The following is a 17,163-nucleotide window of genomic DNA, read 5'->3' as shown; positions in this document are numbered from 1 at the left end:
AGCCCCAGCTTCTGTGTCTCTCCCTCTGTAATCCCTTTGTAGGCTGCTGCAGTTGGATATACTAAGGGACGCAGCTGCTAGGGGTGACAACAGCACTTTCCCCATTCTATAAAAACAACTTCAGCCACCCCTGTTTCCCAAACCAGAAACTACATCAGTGGTTCTCCAGGCTTTGCCATCCTTATAGATTTAAGTAACGGAAAAGGTATCTGGAGTCCCAAAGGGACAATTTTCATGTCACAGGCAGTATCTTATGCTCGATTTCCAGCTAAAACACTCAAAAATATTGATTTATTTCTAATTTTCAGAGGGAGCACGAGAAAGCATGCCACTGCACACTTAATCCTTCATAAAATTAGGCCAATAATAATATTTTAAAAAATTTTGCCAATGGTTTGTTCATATCTGCTGCAGAAAAAGACAGAGAATGACACATCCCTCATGTCAAAACCCCCAACAGCAATAAAACCAGCATGAAATACAGGGAGTTTTTAAGGGGGTGTTTTATCAGCCTTCTTCCCTCTACCTATTTTCCCAGGAGATTGCAAAAAAAAGCACAAAGATATAGAATGAGAAGACCTGAGGAGAAGAAGGCAGATCTCCAAGGTATTGCCCATCCCAGCCCTCTGCTCCCTGTCAGTTCCCACCTTACAAGATGAAGTGGTGGGTTCCTCATTGCTCCCCAGCCTGCCTCTGAAGCACACATCCAAACACATCAGAGGATTTGGTGAGATCCCATCTCCTGTATTTGCATGGGACAGGCTGGACCACGAAGCTCAGCACAAGACTGAAGGTTGAATGCTACCTTCCTAGAGCATGGTGCTGTTCACTTACCCATTCCCTGTGGAAAGGTAAACAATTCCTGGGAGTCTGCAAGCTCTGAAAGTCAAAGGTTTTCCAGAGTGAGAGACTTCTTTTCTTGACATCATGGAGAAACCAGATGTAATGATGACATCATGTATAAATGCTATAATAGATGATCCTTGAAAGGTAAACCTAGTTTGTACTGAACTGATTGCAAGTGCTCTGAAAATACTGTGGAGCTTTAAGCTGCTCTCAAAAATTACTACTGAATCTTTGAAGTGGGGTTATTTTCAGAAACATAAGGCAAACACACTTGACTAGACAGAGGTAGCAATATCAAGTGCATCCTCATTTACATTAAAAAATAATTGCTTTCCATAGTGGAAAAATTAAGAAGCAAAATGTATTGTTTAAAGCTACACTTGATTAGCTGAGACAGATCTTTACATGTGCCAGTTTTTATGTTTTACTCCTGAGATATCCATCTTTACTAGTAACATGTTTTATGTGTTTATTAAAAACAGTACATTATCTTATTGTACTTAACTGCAAATAATTCAAACAGAATGTTGGAATATTTCCTTTGCAAATTGTAAGAAAAAAATGTTATCTTTCCAAAACAGTTGTTTTAGAAAAATCCTAAATATTTCAGACACTATTTCAATAGTCAAGCAAAGTCTTAACACACAATGAAAATACAATTCTTTAATACTTGTGGATCTTCACCTGACAAGTTGTTGTACAAGAGCTTCTCCTTTTTCAGAGGGGCTCTCTAGAAAAGCTCTGGCTTTCGAGTGCATTGAATGCCATCTGTCAGCAGAGCCTACCCCATAGCGGCAATTCTCATGCCTACAGAGCAGCAGAAAAGTTCAATTCCAATCCAAATATTTTCCCTTTCAGGCAAGACATTTTAGTTTTTTTACTAACAAAAATAAATAAAAAGCAAATACTCTGTAAAAGAAATCTCATATCATCAGAATTAGAGCTGCGTAAATGATTGCATCTTTTGGTGTAGTCAAATGAAAATACTAATAGGAATAAAAATAATAATTAATTTTCAGTCTTGCTAAGTTTATTTACTAATCTACTTGTCACACTTATTTTCAGAAGATCAAACCACAAAACATCAAAATTTTCTACTCATTGAAAACCGTGGGTGTTGACCTGTTCCATCCATGACACAGCTACCACAGCCTGTGCTATTCTTAAAGCTCAGAAGAGGCAACCACCAAACTAGGATAATTTTAAATACTGCTGTTGAAAACACCTTTCAGTTGAACTCTGAAACTCTGAGATGTGAGTGCTGTGGTTAATTTCAAGTTAACTGATTGGGAAAGGACTTCTAAATCATGCCATTCATAAGAAATAAAAATCTACTTGAAATGAGTCCAAGACAAATGTTTTTTACATACAGACTCAAATCTAGATTTTGAAATCATGCAAGACTGTTAAGTCAAATCAGTTATTCCTTCCTCACAAACTCCATTTTCAAGCATATTTCATTCAATTTTATAACTCTCCCAACATTCAATGACATTTCTCTCTAGATATATGTTTAGGTCATATGAAGACAAGTACGGCATTTATAGGTCCATTCAAGATTAACTATATGAAATAATTAATGTACAATGAACAAACACAACCCCAAAGCTGAAGGTCAGACCCCATTAAACATATCACTCTTCATACTTACAGGAGCCCCTGTTAACTTGTACAGGATATCTGAACATTTTGCTATCTGGTCCTCACAATGTGGGCTGGGTGTTTTGTGTGTGTTTTAGAAGTTAAGCAGCCTTTTGTGGCAGTACCTTTAAAGCAAAGTGTTACCTGGTGTGCCAGGAATGTCCTGTTTTCTTTAGAGAGGAGGCTGCCAAGGTACTGAATTACCATCACGTGCCTTTCATAACCGCTCACTATTATCAGCTTCTCAGTTTCATCTCTTAGATCAGCAGCAATTTCTGAAAAGTATTTATTTTCTTTGCTAGCCCAGTAAAGGGCTGTCACAGCACATTGGATTACGCCAGCAAACAGGCCGACTGGAGCAGCAAGATGCTTGTCCCTCCCAAGCCTTCTGCAACCCTGTGTGGGCACTGCTGGGGGTGCATGGCTGGGTCACTCAGAGAGGAGTAGGAAAGGTGGAATACAGCTTTCTATGCCATGTGTAGGTTTCATCTGCTGCTATGGACAGTGCCCATCCTTGCAATGGTAGTGCCCAAGGGGAAATAAATTGCTGGTGTACTGCACTAGGCTGCAGCAGACAGCAGGTAGGCTGGCAGTATTTTTCCCAGAGAAGGATGATTTCATTGCCTTGTGACAAAATTGAAATCTTCTTCCCTCCACTTTACAAAACAAAGAGCACAGGAGCAGACCAGGAAGACCCTGCACACTCTGTACCAGGCTGGGGAAACCTTTCCTGTCAGCTGCAGAAGAGAACAGCTGAGAACCCACCCGCAAGTGCCAGCAAAGAGAGCTGGAGTTGGTTTGGGAGAGCAGGATGCAGTCTGGGTTACATCTACTGAAACCTGGGGCAACCTCTGCAGTGCCCTGGCAGCTTGGAGGCTGTTGGCTCTGGGGAGCACCTGCCCCAAGAGCCATGCTGGTGTGCTTGCCTCCTCTGTACCTGTTCTGTTCCCTGTGCCAGAATTGCTTGTCCACCACCTCTTCACTGCCCATGCCTGAGACACAGGCTGAATTAGCAAGAGCATAGCTCCATTCCCATTGGGAATCTCACCTATCAGCAGCAGGCAAGACAAACGATGATTTTGCACTTGCAGCCAATTGTTCCGCTGGACAGATTTCTAAGTGAAATCAAAGCCTTAGACAGGGGCATCTCATGGCCATTGCATGGACTACTCTAAAACTGGGACAAATCTTAGAGTCCAGTGGCCTGACCAGCTCCTCTCCACCTAAGAAGTGAGTTTAGTGCTACACGTGAAGGTTGTCCCCCCAAGGTCATCCCTCCATCCTTATCCTTCCCAACATGCACAGAACAAATCACCCTGACACGACCTGTGGCACAGAAGACCTCAGCAGGCAAAGAGAAACTTTTTATATTTCCAAGCGCTCCTGCACACAGCACTTCAAAGAAGGTAAAAAACTCTTTGTCTCACTGTTTCAGACTGATGGCTGTCACCACTGTGTGTTCTCCATGTAGAATCAATTAGTAATAGCCAGTCCCTGGTGACTCTGCAGAGGAGGGCTTTCTTCCTCTTCTGAAAGGCCGTCAAGGTTTTCCCATCAAAGGATTATGCCTATGACAAGAAAGGAAAGTAATTTAATATAAGCTGAAAGGGAAATGGAAAACTCCCCCACCTAAGGCTAAAGCAGAGACTGCTGTATTTGGAAACACCACTATAATCTCCAAAACTATTTGTCACCTCTGCCTCAAAAAAAAATTTCAACCACAAAATTCTAAAACCCTTTAAAAACGGCCTTTCCAGAGCATACATGTGTAAAGGGGCAAATTGGCTTAGGTCAATCCATAGCCACTAGCATAGGTCATTCCCTATTTCAGATACAGCTTTGTTATTTGTCCTGTATGGAAAGTTGAAAACCACTGTAGACAGAAGTGAGGCTTTCAAATCCTGCTTAGACTCTTCCTAGACCCTCTTTTCAGTTGCTATAAATTAGAAGTCACTAGATCTATGTAGTTTACAGCAGTGAGTTTCTGACCCACTGAGTCTAAAACAGGAAACAGGTTTATAAGATAAATGGCCACAAATTTCCTATTACTTGGTACATTTGTTTAACATATGCATTCTTTGGGCAGCATACCACAAGTATTGTGTTCTGTCACAAATATTTGGTGAAGAAAACTTCTAAAATATTATATAATTTGTGGATGACCATGGATTCTTTGGTGTCCATTCTTTAAATTAGTCTGACTGATGGCTTCATCCCTTTTTTCCTTCCCCCCCACCCCCCCACCTCTTGTGGTCATACATTTTATTTACCAACCTATTTTGTGAGAGTTGGAGGAACAGTACTGTCTGTGCTTTCATCACACAGAGCAGATTCCAGAGACATTTTAGTACAATTCAGAAAGAGAGCTTGGCAGGCCTTCCCTGTCACAGTAATTCACATAGGCTTAAGACTACCACTCAGACAGAAAGAGAAAACAAATATGAGTGGAGCAACAGTTTTCCTAATTGTTTATACTTTCTGTGAGAACTTATTCATGAAACTTGTGGCACTCTACTTTTTTATATGCTCTCACAGAATAAAGCATTTCAGTAAAGAAAACAGACGTGGTGGTAGTTTCCAGTTGGGTACTGTTTTCTCATTGTGCCCATAGTTTCAGAGACAAAGAATCTCCCTCTGCCTTCTTTGCTGACCCTGCATGTCATGAACATGCAGGGTCATGTCATGGGGTTTTGAGGTGACAAAAAGAACAATTAGAACAAACCAAATCAACTAGTAAATAATCAGCATTAAAAATCTACCCATCAAAGAAGGAGAAACAAAGCAGAGCAAGCAAGAGGAGAGCAGGTAAGGGGTTGCTTAGGCCCTATCAGACAGAAAAACAGACAGAGCACTCCCATCCCACATGGTGCCACTACCTTCTGGGGCACAATTTCACATGGTAAAATGCCAAATCGATTTTTAAATGTCTTGTCATCCTGAAGTACTTTGTATGAGCCTTTTTTTTTTTCTTTTTTTTTTCTTTTTTTTTTTTTTTTTAATGAGGAGAAAGTAATTTAGATTCCAAAGAGACAATTCAAATTCACCAAAGACTGAGTGTTTTCAGATCTGGATTATCTGGATTCCAAATTAATCCAATACTTGTATAAATCCTGAATCGAACTTAACTGAGATTTAAAAAAGTTGTCTTATCCTCTGTAACAAGTGGCTCCAGTTGAAAGCACCAAATTGTCACCAAGGAATTTCTCTTGCCATTATTTCCATCTTAAGTATAAGCAGAAAAAACCAGAAGAATCTAACTCGATAGCCTGAGAAAAGAAATACTTTAAAATTTGTATTTAATTTTGTTCTTTTGCTCTTGCTCACATTCACATCAAAATAATGCTGGAGAGTGAAGAGTGCTTTCCCAGTGTGCTCCCAGAGGGATGATTGAGTTGCCTACGGTAAGGGCAAACTTTCTTGGACAAGAGACACAATTTCCTTTGCAGCCTCTACAGAACTACAAAAAGCTCTTCTGGATGCAGAAGCCACCAGCCTTATTGGCTTTCCACTCCAGGAATAAGACCTATTCCTTCAATCAAAAGTTTATGTAAAAAATAATAAAACAGCATAAAAATCACATAATGCAGTAGATATAAAATAGTCCCGGGTAGCAGGGTAAAAATTTGAGTAAACCAGACCTGGTTTAGCATCTGCGGGGTTTGTAGAAGTAATCAGCCTTAGGAAATGTATGACTTAAGAGGGCGTTAAGGCCTAGTCTAACGGATGATCCTACTTCAGGAATTCCACAGAAACAAGGAAATGGAAGTGAGGAAAAAAAAAAGGAACAAAAGAGGTTAGAAGGCTCCATTTGAGGGCAATATGTTATTCCCATCAAACTGTTTCCACTCTGAGTTTTCATACTTGAGAGGTTGGATAAGCCTTGGACAAGCCTCTGACCTTTTAAATGCTTAGCTGAATCTGGAACTCCAAACCTTTTGAACCTATTCCATCATAAACACTAACATACAAACAGATTCCACATAAATATTAAATGCAAAAGGCATAATTTACAAAAATGTCAGTGTGCCAAAGAATACTACTGAACCTGTACAAAGATGTTTTTTTCACATGTACCACACTCTGAAAAGTAGCTAGACTAGCTCAAGGCTGCTTTTAGAAGTGTTTCACTACAGCCAGTACTGCTTCAGTGGGTCCCCACAGATACTTGGGTTGAAGTGTACAAAACTCAGCTGTTTCACTTTGCATCAGATTGCATTGATATCTCCTTCAAGTTTGAGATCCTGAGATGATTGCCTGAACAAATCAGCTGAAATCTCCTGAAGTTTGGCAGTAATAATAATAATAATAATAATAATAACTATTTGTATTCAGAAGATCAGCTATGTTGTCTTTGTGACAGACATATTACAAGAAAATAATTTGCTTCAGATAATATATATTGTATTCCAGTCCTGCTAAAAGGACTACAGGAGTTCAAGGTTACTTACTAGATCCATGTGTAAGATTCGTAAGGCTCCTCATTTTTCATGATATCAGCATAGTTGTAAATTGTATCTCTTCAAACCACTTAAAACTTCCCTGTTCCCCGGAAGCACCCGTGAATACAATTTTACAGGTACACCTTAGTTCAAAAGCAGCAATAATAACTGTTTTTATCATTCAACAGAAAGATGCAGGCCATGTTTTCCATATGCTCTTATTATAGCAGTCTAACCAGAAAAAGCGAGCATACTGGCATTTACCACAGCCTATTTGTGCACATCTTTACATTCAAGCACCGCACACAGACTTTCTGCCACCAAGAATCAGTCACATTGTTGACACCCGCCTATCTACATTCAAGACATTATTCTACAGCCACCAGTCGCCACGTGAAAATGCAGTTCAAAGAACTACAGTGATTTGGGTAGCAGAAATAATGTGGTTACTGGGAGAAAGCTTGTGGAAATGTATTGGCAAGATTAGGGGAAGAGCATTTCCTGTGATTTGTTGACCACCAAATTAAACGTATTGCTAGAGCTGACATGTAGTCTGTTTTCAGCTCTATGTACATGCAGTCAGGATAACTGAGCTCAAAAAAACTGGGCACTCAGTGGCGGTGTCCTTTTCCTAGAAAAGTATGGTTGAATGAATAAGATTTATGAAATTCAGACACATCCTTTCCAGAACAACTATAGCTACCCCATCTGTGCCTCTGTAGTACTCAGAAATACTTGCTATGTTCTTGATCTTTTCATAGTATATCTGAGCAAGAGTCATTTGTAGCAGCCATAGCATAGACATAAAAAACCTTTAAAAGTTTCAGCCAGGTAATATTCAAATGATCCATTCAAATGGTCTTCTGGTCATTTGAAGACAAAGAACTATAGTTGATTTCACCTTGAAACAAGTTAATAAGATTTTAGTTAAATAAATATGATTTCTAAGCATATATTTTGCTTAATTTTATAAATAAACCAGGGGTCACATTCTGGATTAATGCATGACACAATCCAACTTTGTCATCTTTCTCTCTGACATCATGACAAACAAAACTGGCTTCTCATGGGGAACCCATACAGCCCTTATGACTTGCATTTCTTTCAAGAAAGTGTCAATATATTAATTCATCTGACCTACCTGCCAGAACGCTACCCATATTTTTCTCCAACCCGACTCCTGCATCAAGGGCACAAAGGGTAACTTGGCGATGCTGCTCTTATTTTCTCCTTCCCAAACTAAGCTCTACCCTTGCCCTCTTTCACCAAGTCGTTGTAGATGCCAAAACAAGTCAGAGCAATGTCACAAGTCCTCAGCAGTAGCAAGAGTAAGTCACAAGTGGAAAGGGACCCAAAGAATGTCTTTGTCAGGGCAGCCATTGGGCAAGGCTCCTCTCAAGCACGTGTGTACTACAAACACATATGAGGCTCCAGACTTCAGTAAATGGTTGAATAAGTTTACTGACATGACTCATTCTATTGCTATGTCTAAACCAAATCAATTTTAGCTGCTCGGCTTTGATGAATGTTAAAGTCATAGCAACCATAAAAAAATAAGAAAGGCACCTGAAAACATTTAACAACATGGGAAAAATATGGGGTTTAGCTGAAAATAAACAGAAGAAATTTCAAAACAAAGAACAAGTTTATTTGTTCTTTCCCAGAAAGATTACCTTCTCTCATAAAAAGATCTTGTTATTAAAGTTCCTTTGCTTCCCCAGCAATGCTATCGTGGTTCTGTAACACTCTTAGTCTGGTCAAAGGCTATGTGGGCCACAGAACCAAGGCAATGACAGTGTTTATGAGAGCTGGAAGCAAGATGAGGATGAGAAAGATGAGGAGAGACAATATTAGTCATCTACAAAATAAAGAACTAGGAGGGCAAAATTGCTGAAGGGTAGATAGAGCTAGTAGTGCAGAAACACCGTCAATTTCTTTTTAAGAAAAGGGAAGAGAAAATTGCACATGCTCAAAGAAAACTCCTTGAAAGTACCTGACAGCCAGCTCTGACTGAAGGGGAAATAGAAATTAATTTGGAGCATTAATTTTAGATCCAGCAAATTCTTATTCTGTTAACCCCTTTTGTTTAGTAAATTCCCTTCAAAGAGTTTTTCCTGATAAGGAATTTCAGGGTCCAATCTCACAGGAACTTGTAGGACTGGGATTTTATCTAGTGGGCTCTGCTGTTGACCGTTTCAGCTGGCGGAAGCCATAGTAGCTGGAAACACCGAAGTACATCTGTGTCTACACTTTATATATGTTCCTATTCTTAGTTTGAAGTCATTGCTGAAGTTCTACACAGGAGGTCACAATTTCAGCATCAGATACACTATTTTCCATCCACCAGCTAGAACCTAACAAACATTGCCTTAAATAAATTTGTGCCCATGCCAAATTCAAAATTAACTTCCCAAGCCAAGCTAGGGTTGATGGGATGGGGCCAAGGGGCCCACAGCTCTGCTATTCAGCTAATGGAGCAGTCTCAAGCTGCCAATCCAACAAGGGAGACTTTTTTATTTAACATATACATTATACAACGTGTGCAATATTTTCCACATTCAATGAGAAGACTTTATTTATAAGCTGCCTGTGTTGAAATGGTCTCTTATTACAAGGAAGCAGCAAGCCAGGTTGAGCCTGGAAATGAAGTCTCATTTTCTCCTTCACTGCAACATTCAGTGACATTTTGCTCATTCACTCCAAAAATATTTTACAGATGGGTTTGGACATTTAGGCCCTAGAATAATGAATTATATTCACAAATCTTTTCACCTTGTTCAGTCTTCATTACTTACCGGAACAGACAGTGAGATACCAAGTTTAAGGAATTACATCTGTCTCCAAGAGGAGTACCTATAGTGAAGATATATTCACTTTATATAGTGAATAGGAGTACCTATAGTGAAGATAGATTCATTTTCAGCCAGAAAAGTGTCTTTTGTCTTCACAACAGTTTCAAATGGATCAACATTTTGCAGATAGGTTTCGTATATAATTTTCAGTCTTTTTTACTAATGGAAAATTGAGTTAGATACTTTAGAGTATCTAGAGTAGGCCAAACCTTCGCATCTATGCTGACTGCAATATGAATTTATATACAAATAGTAAAAATGATGTCCATAATTCTGTCTTCAGTCATGGGCCTGGGATATTTTCTCTGAAAATTCCTAGGTCCAGATTCACCTCTGATGTCAGTCAAATTTCTCATCACACAGGAAAGTAGTCAACATCAAAAAAGAAATCAGTGCATGTAGGAAATTTTTGTAATGCTGTGCAATAATAATTTATTATGTAAGCCTTTGGGATATCCTGCAAGTGTATATATAATTAAAATGGCCATTCAATTTCTAGATTCTTGATCTCATGTCAAATGCTTTTGCTACACCTAAGACATTCAACAGATGGTTTAGAGTAACAAATTCCAGAAGAATTTTCTGAACTGTGAATCCTGGTCCCACAGAAGCATCATCTACCAGCTTTGAATTAAATATATATTCCTTACTGAGAAGCATATTTTCTAACTTCAGTATCTTCTCTGTATTTCCTATTGTTGGATTTAAATTACTTCTTGCTTGGAGAGTTCTCACAGAGCCAAGAACCACTGGTGGCTGTGAACACTATTTTGTCTATCCGTCATTACTCAGGAACTCTCCAAGGAATTCATGGTGCGATTACATAAACTAGTGCATTGTCCTGTGGAGATAACAGAGATATCTCTGAACAAACCAGTTGTGCTGCAAACACGACTAATTCAGGCTGATAGCTTTAATTCGAGCTCTGGTACAACCTTTCCACTCCAGGAGAGACCAGATTCCACTCCACTGTTGCAACAGATGTTTGCTTAACAGAGGATGTACATTACCCTCAGCAATTGGTGCGTAATTAGTCAAATGCTCTATAAATGGTCACTTTGTTTAACTCTCTCTCTCTCTGATCAGGGAACAGAGACTAATTAGGAAAGAGGAACAATTAGCAACCAAGGACACTTTTGAAATAGGCCTACAGAGGAAAGAATCTTTTGTTTACATAAAAAAGTCACATTGTAGGCACTTAAAATTAGAAGAGTGTCAGGGGAGTTTTAAAATGAAAGGCTGTGGAAAGAGCACAAAAATTGGAATGACTCATCCTCTCCTGGGAAAGCAATAAAAGCTCTTTATCCTTTGAAAAACCCCTAATTTAGTTCTGATATCAATAAAATTCTAATATGAAACAATGACTTTCCAGTTGCATTTCAATAATAAAATCCCATTTATGCAAAATAGACAAGAAGATCACAGGTAAATACTTCTTTCCATGCAAATGGTAGTACAGTACAAGGACTGACCTTGTACTGTCTGGGTTTAAACACTGACAGCATGGGGTTTAGGGTCTCTTGGTACTTGAGAAAAGACAGAATGACAACAATATCAATCTGTCAGTGGACACATGCTGAGTGAGATCAGAGCCACTGGAGAGACAGAAAGCACAAAGTGAGGCAATTTGGTGGTCTCACATACATGGAATCACAGAATCATTAGGCTGGAAGAGATCTTCAAGATCATCGAGTCCAACCCATGCCCTAACACCTCAACTAAGCCATGGCACCAAGTGCCACATCCAGTCTGTTTTAAAACACATCCAGGGATGGTGACTCTACCACCTCCGCAGGCAAACAATTCCAATACTTTATTACCCTTTCTGTAAAAACTGTTTCCTATTATCCAACCTATATTTCCCTTGGTGCAGCTTGAGACTGTGTCCTCTCATTCTGTCAGTTGCTGCCTGGAGAAAGAGTCCAAACCTGACTACAGCCACCTTTCAGGAAGTTGTAGAGAGTGATAAGGTCACCTCTGAGTCTCCTTTTCCCCAGGCTAAACAACCCCAGCTCCCTCAGCCATTCCTCACAGGGCTTGTGATCCAAGCCCCTCACCAGCCTCGTTGCCTCCTCTGGATGTGCTCAAGCATCTCAATGTCCTTCCTGAACTGAGGGGCCCAGAACTGGACACAGCACTCAAGGTGTGACCTCACCAGTGCTGAGCACAGGGGGTGAATGACCCCCTTGGTCCTGCTGGCCACACTATTCCTGATACAGGCCAGGATGCCATTGGCATTCTTGGCCCCCAGGACACACGGCTGGCTCATGTCCAGCTGGCTGTCACCAGCACCCCCAGGTCCCTTTCTGCCTGGGCACTGTCCAGCCACACCATCCCCAGCCTGTAACATTGCAGGAGGTTATTGTGGTTCTACAGGATTTGACACTTGGACTTATTAAACATCATCTTATTGGACTCTGCCCATCCATCCAACCATTCCAGGTCTCTTTGCAGAGCCCTCCTCCCTTCCAACAGACTGACACACAATCCCAGCTTAGTGTCCTCTGCAAATTTACTAATGAAAGACTCAATACCCTCATCATGTCTTCAATAAAAATATTGAACAGAACTGGCCCCAGCACAGATCCCTGAGGAACACCACTGGTGACTGGCCCCCAGCTGGATGCAGCACTGTTCACCTCCACTCTCTGGGCCCAGCATCCAGCCAGTTCTGAACCCAGCACAGAGTGCTCCTCTCCAAGCCATGGGCTGCCAGCTGTTCCAGGAGTGTGCTGTGGGAGACAGCATCAAAGGCCTTGCTGAAGTCCAAACAGACAACATCCAGCCTTTCCCACATCCACCAGGGTGAGTCACCTGGTCATAAAAGGAGATCAGCTTGGTCAGACATGACCTGCTCCTCCTAAACCCATGCAGGCTGGGACTGATACCCTGGCCATGCTGTAAGTGATGACACTCAGTATAAACTGTTCCATAACCTTACCAGGTACTGAGGTCAGGCTGACTGGCCTATAATTACCAGGATCCTCCTTCCTACCCTTTTTGTGAATGGTCGTCACATTGGCCAGCTTCCAGTCATCTGGAACCTCACCAGTGAGCCAGGACTGCTGGTAAATGATGGAGAGCAGCTTCACAAGCTCATCTGCCCTCATCACCCTGGGATGGATCCCACCTGGTCCCATAGATTTATGAACATCCAAGAGGCTCAGCAGTTCTCTGACTGCCTCCCCCTGGGAAACCATTCTGCTCACTCACACCATCTACCAACTCAGAACAGAACTCAGAACTCAGAAGAACTCCTGAGGACAAGCTGTCTTCCCACTAAAGACTGAGGCAAAGAAGGTGTTAAGCACCTCCATCTTCTCCTCATCTGCAGTTACTAAGCTCCTTCCCACATTCAGCAGAGAGCAAAGGTTGGTCTTACCCTTCTTTTACCACTAATGTATTCCTAAAAACATTTTTTATTATCCTTTATGAAAGTTGCTAATTTAAGTTCAAACTGAGCTTTGGCCTCCCTAATTTTTTTCCTACATGCCCTAGCAACCCCCTTAAATACTTCCTGAGACACCTGACCCTTCTTCCTAAGATGATACATCCTCTTTTTAATCCTAAATTCCATTGAAACCTCCTTGCCCATCCAGACTGGACATTTGCCTCATCAACTCATTTTTTGGCACACAGGGACAGTCTGTTCCTGTGACCTCAAGATCTCTGTTTTGAAGCGTGTCCACCTTTCCTGGACTCCTTCGTTTTTGAGGGCTGCTTCCCAAGGAACTCTGAATAAATCTCCTAAATCGGCCAAAGTCTGCCCTCCGGAAGTCCAATGTAAAAGTCTTATTGATGTTCCTCCTGATTTCACCAAATATCAAGAACTCTATAATTTCATGATCACTATGCCTCAAGCAGACTCCAACCACCACATCTCCCACCAGCCCATCTCTATTTGCAAACAACAGATCTAACATAGTCCCTCCCCCGGTGGGCTCACTCACCAGATGCAACAAAAAGTTGTCCTCAACACACTCTAAAAACTTCCTGAACTGCCTCTTTTCTGCTGATTTAAGACCCCAGCAGGTGTCTTGTAGGTTAAAGTTGCCTACAAGAACAAGGGCTGGTGATCCTGAGACTTTCTCCAGCTGCTTACAGAATAAGTTGTCCACCTCTTCTTCCTGCTTGGGTGGACAGTAACAGACTCCCAGTAGGATGATGTCAGTCTTGTTGGCCTTCCCCTTAATTCTTACCCATAGGCATTCAACTTAGTTGTCATTAGTTTCAATACCCAAGGGATCAAAAGCCTCCCTAATATAAAGGGCCACCCCTCCACCTCTTCCCCCTTTCCTGTCAGTTCTGAAGAGCTTTTAGCTATCCAGTGCAGTGCTCCAGCTATGTGAGTTGTCCCACCACGTTTCCATGAAGGCGACTACATCATAGCTTTGCTGTTGTACCTTGGCCTTCAGCTCTTCCTGTTACCCATGCTGGGTGCATTGGTGTACATTTACCTCAGCTGGGCTGCTGATTTCACCCCTAACTCAGGCTTACCACCCTTGGGCCTGCTTCAGGAGGGCCCAGCTGCATTCCCCTGCCCCTTCAAACCAAGTTTAAAGCCTTCTCAATGAGTTCTGCCAGTTCATGAGCTAAAATCCTTCTGCCCCTAACAGAGAGATGGAGCCCATTCAGCTCTAGCAGGCCACGTGCTAGATGATCAAAGGCCAGGTTGCCCCATGATTAAAGAACCCAAAATTCTGCTGATGACACCAACCCTTGAGCCACTTGTTGATAATGTGGGCTCTCCTATTCCTTTCACCGTTTTTCTCTGTCATCAAAGAGACTGAGGAAAAGACTACCTGTGCTCCTGCCCTACCAACCACTTGACTCAGTGCCCTAAAGTCCTTTTTCATTGTCCAGACACTCCTCTTTTCAATCCTGTCACTGCCAGCCTGGAGTATGAGCAGAGGGTAATAATCAGAGGGCTGATTCAGCCCAGAGAGTCTCTCAGTAATGTCCTGTAGCCAGGTCCCAGGGAGGCAGCACACCTCCCAGTGGGATGGGTCTGGTCAACATATGTGGCCCTCCGTTCCCCTCAGAAGGGAGTCACCTACCCTTCTTTTTAATGTTAGAGATGGTGACCCATCGGACAGAGAAAGTGTAATTGGGAGGCTCACTGGGAAGATAATTTTCTTTTACATCATCTGGCCAACCCTCTAGATCCAGGGCCTCATACCTATTCTGAAGTGGCACCTGGGTAGATGATGGGGGTTGGGAGGAATTTTTATTACCTCCCTGAGGAGAGACCCATTTCCACTCCCCTTCGTCTACTAGGTGTCCTCCTATTGCCTGACAGTGGGAGGCATGGGAGTCCTCTGGCTCCTGGTGGGCCTCCTTCCAGGGTGGAAGGGCAGAACTCCAGCAATCTATTACCCTTTCCCTAATACTCCTTAGTCTTTAAACGTTCTCCCTAACCTTGGCCACCAGCGAAAGGAGATCACTCACCTGTTCACACTACAAGGAGGCTTCTCCTGCAACGCCCCCTGGTACCACTGATAAGCTCAAACACTCTGAAAGAGTTTCAAGCACAGAAAGGGGTCTGGACAGACGCATCCTTTTTGGAGGGTTCTATTTGGCTACATACACTTGTACTAACTGCAGATTTTGACAGGGCAAAAACCATTACTAGCAAAAAAAAAACCCCAAAGCCAAGCAACCAGCAGAAACACAGCAAACAACAAACTAAAAACCCCACTAGCAGGAGGAAACCTGCAATCCTGCCTGCTTATCCTGCTTGTGTGAACTGCTTTGCAAATTGTCCTGCCACACCGTCAGAGATGTGCCACATCCCTGTTTGCCCACTCCTGTTCACTGTGCTCCCTAGAGTCTTCTTTTAATCACCCCGTCGCTCGCCAGAGGAAAGCCCCATCCTGAGCCAGAGTGGCTAACCTGAACCAAGTGCTGGACAAGTGCTGTTTCCTGCAGTGACTATATTCTTGAAGCAACTGGTCACAGAACTTCCGAAGGGGAAAAAAAAAAAAAACAAACCAAAAAAAAACCTGGAGGTTGATTAATTTCTCAAGCCAGAAGATGTTACCTTTGAAAATCTTGACCACAATGTATTGACAATACTTGGGGGACTTAAGATACCAAACCTCAACCAGAAACACTTAATTGGTAAATTAAACAGAAAGAATTAAAAAGAATCAACAGAATTGCTAACAAGTACAGAGGTGTTTTGGTAAAAATACAGGGCTGGCTGCCGATTTTGAAGATTGTGAGATCAACAAATAGTAGAGCTAAGCACTGGAGTAAAGAGGAATATTAGACACAAGAAAGCATGCTTCAAAACATGCAGTTTGTACACAATGGAGAAAACCATTAAATAGTTAAATTAAGGCATGCCAAAAGTAAAGCCAGAGTAACAAAGGACAAATGTGACTTTGAGAAAGAACTTTCTAAAGTAGTAAAAAGTAAAAGTAAGAATCTGTTTCTAAAATATCACAAGCAGAAAGCCTGCCAGAGAACCTTTAGGGTTAATAATCAGAGTCTAATAGGAGCACTTGCAGAAGTACAGTTAGGCAAAAAAACTACTTACCTGTGATTCATTATTGAGGAAATTACAGAGGACTCCTTTTTTTTTCAGCAGAATGACATTTTCAAATTGAAAAGTCAGGAGAAAAGTTCTTAAAATAGATCACTAAAACAATAATAAATTATCTGGAACAGGTGACATTTGCCCAGGAGTCCCAAGGAAATTCCTGTACAAAATTCTCAAGCTACTAGGTGGTACAATTTACAGTCTGAATGTGGGATATGGGGTTATAATTGTTAAAGTTGCTAAGGCTTATGCTCAGCGGAAGGCCCTGTGGGAAGGCCCAGCTGCAGGCTGAATGGCTGGACGTCAGCTGTGGGGTGAGGCAGTCAGGAGCGAGGACAGAGGCGGCTGAGTGACAGCTGGATTTTGATTGGCTGGAGGAACGCGCAAACAGCGTGTGAGCAGTAAGCTGATTGGGTGATAGGACACATGGACAGTGGCACTGCAACTGAGCCAGCCAATGGGTGCCCTTCTTCTGTTAAGGTCTGCTTGACTTCGGTTTGGTTTCATTTATGTCAGGTGGAAATTAAAAGTATAAAAGGAGGCTGATTTCTGCAACAAAGGGATCTCCTTCAGGTGCATAAGGGGGTCCGTGTCTCTTTGTTCGCCATTGCTACATCTGAACATCTGTCACTACTATAGCAAGGGAAGACAGCAAATATAGACACTGCTTTACAGAGTAGGCATTTGAGAAATTTAGGAAAGTACAAATCAGGAAGCCTGATTTGCTTGTTGGGAAACTTGTCAGGAAGAAATTTGGGATTCCAGTTGCACATGTATAGGGTTAATCTGGGATGTCTGTTACTCTGTCAGGAGCGGCGAGAAGAAGAACACAGACTCTTGT

The 17,163-nt window shown here is 41.8% G+C and overlaps 1 long non-coding RNA gene across 9 annotated transcripts in view; it reads right to left on the bottom strand.

Moving 5' to 3' along the window:
* Nucleotides 1-16,683, bottom strand: part of LOC111926127 (uncharacterized) — a 101,724-nt gene extending 85,041 nt beyond the window's left edge. For all 9 annotated transcript variants that reach the window (XR_015283635.1, XR_015283633.1, XR_015283638.1 and 6 more), the window contains exons 1-2: nucleotides 16,320-16,683; nucleotides 3,915-4,055 (exon numbers count right to left, since the gene is read on the bottom strand). This is a non-coding gene — a long non-coding RNA (uncharacterized LOC111926127). The remainder of the gene's footprint in view (nucleotides 1-3,914; nucleotides 4,056-16,319) is intronic.
* Nucleotides 16,684-17,163: the final 480 nt, after the last annotated feature.

The sequence above is a fragment of the Cyanistes caeruleus genome, chromosome 2, assembly GCF_971803275.1.
Source record: "Cyanistes caeruleus chromosome 2, bCyaCae1.hap1.1, whole genome shotgun sequence".
NCBI lineage: Eukaryota > Metazoa > Chordata > Aves > Passeriformes > Paridae > Cyanistes > Cyanistes caeruleus.
Note: the sequence above shows the minus strand (reverse complement) of the source record. Positions and strands in the feature narration are given on the sequence as shown.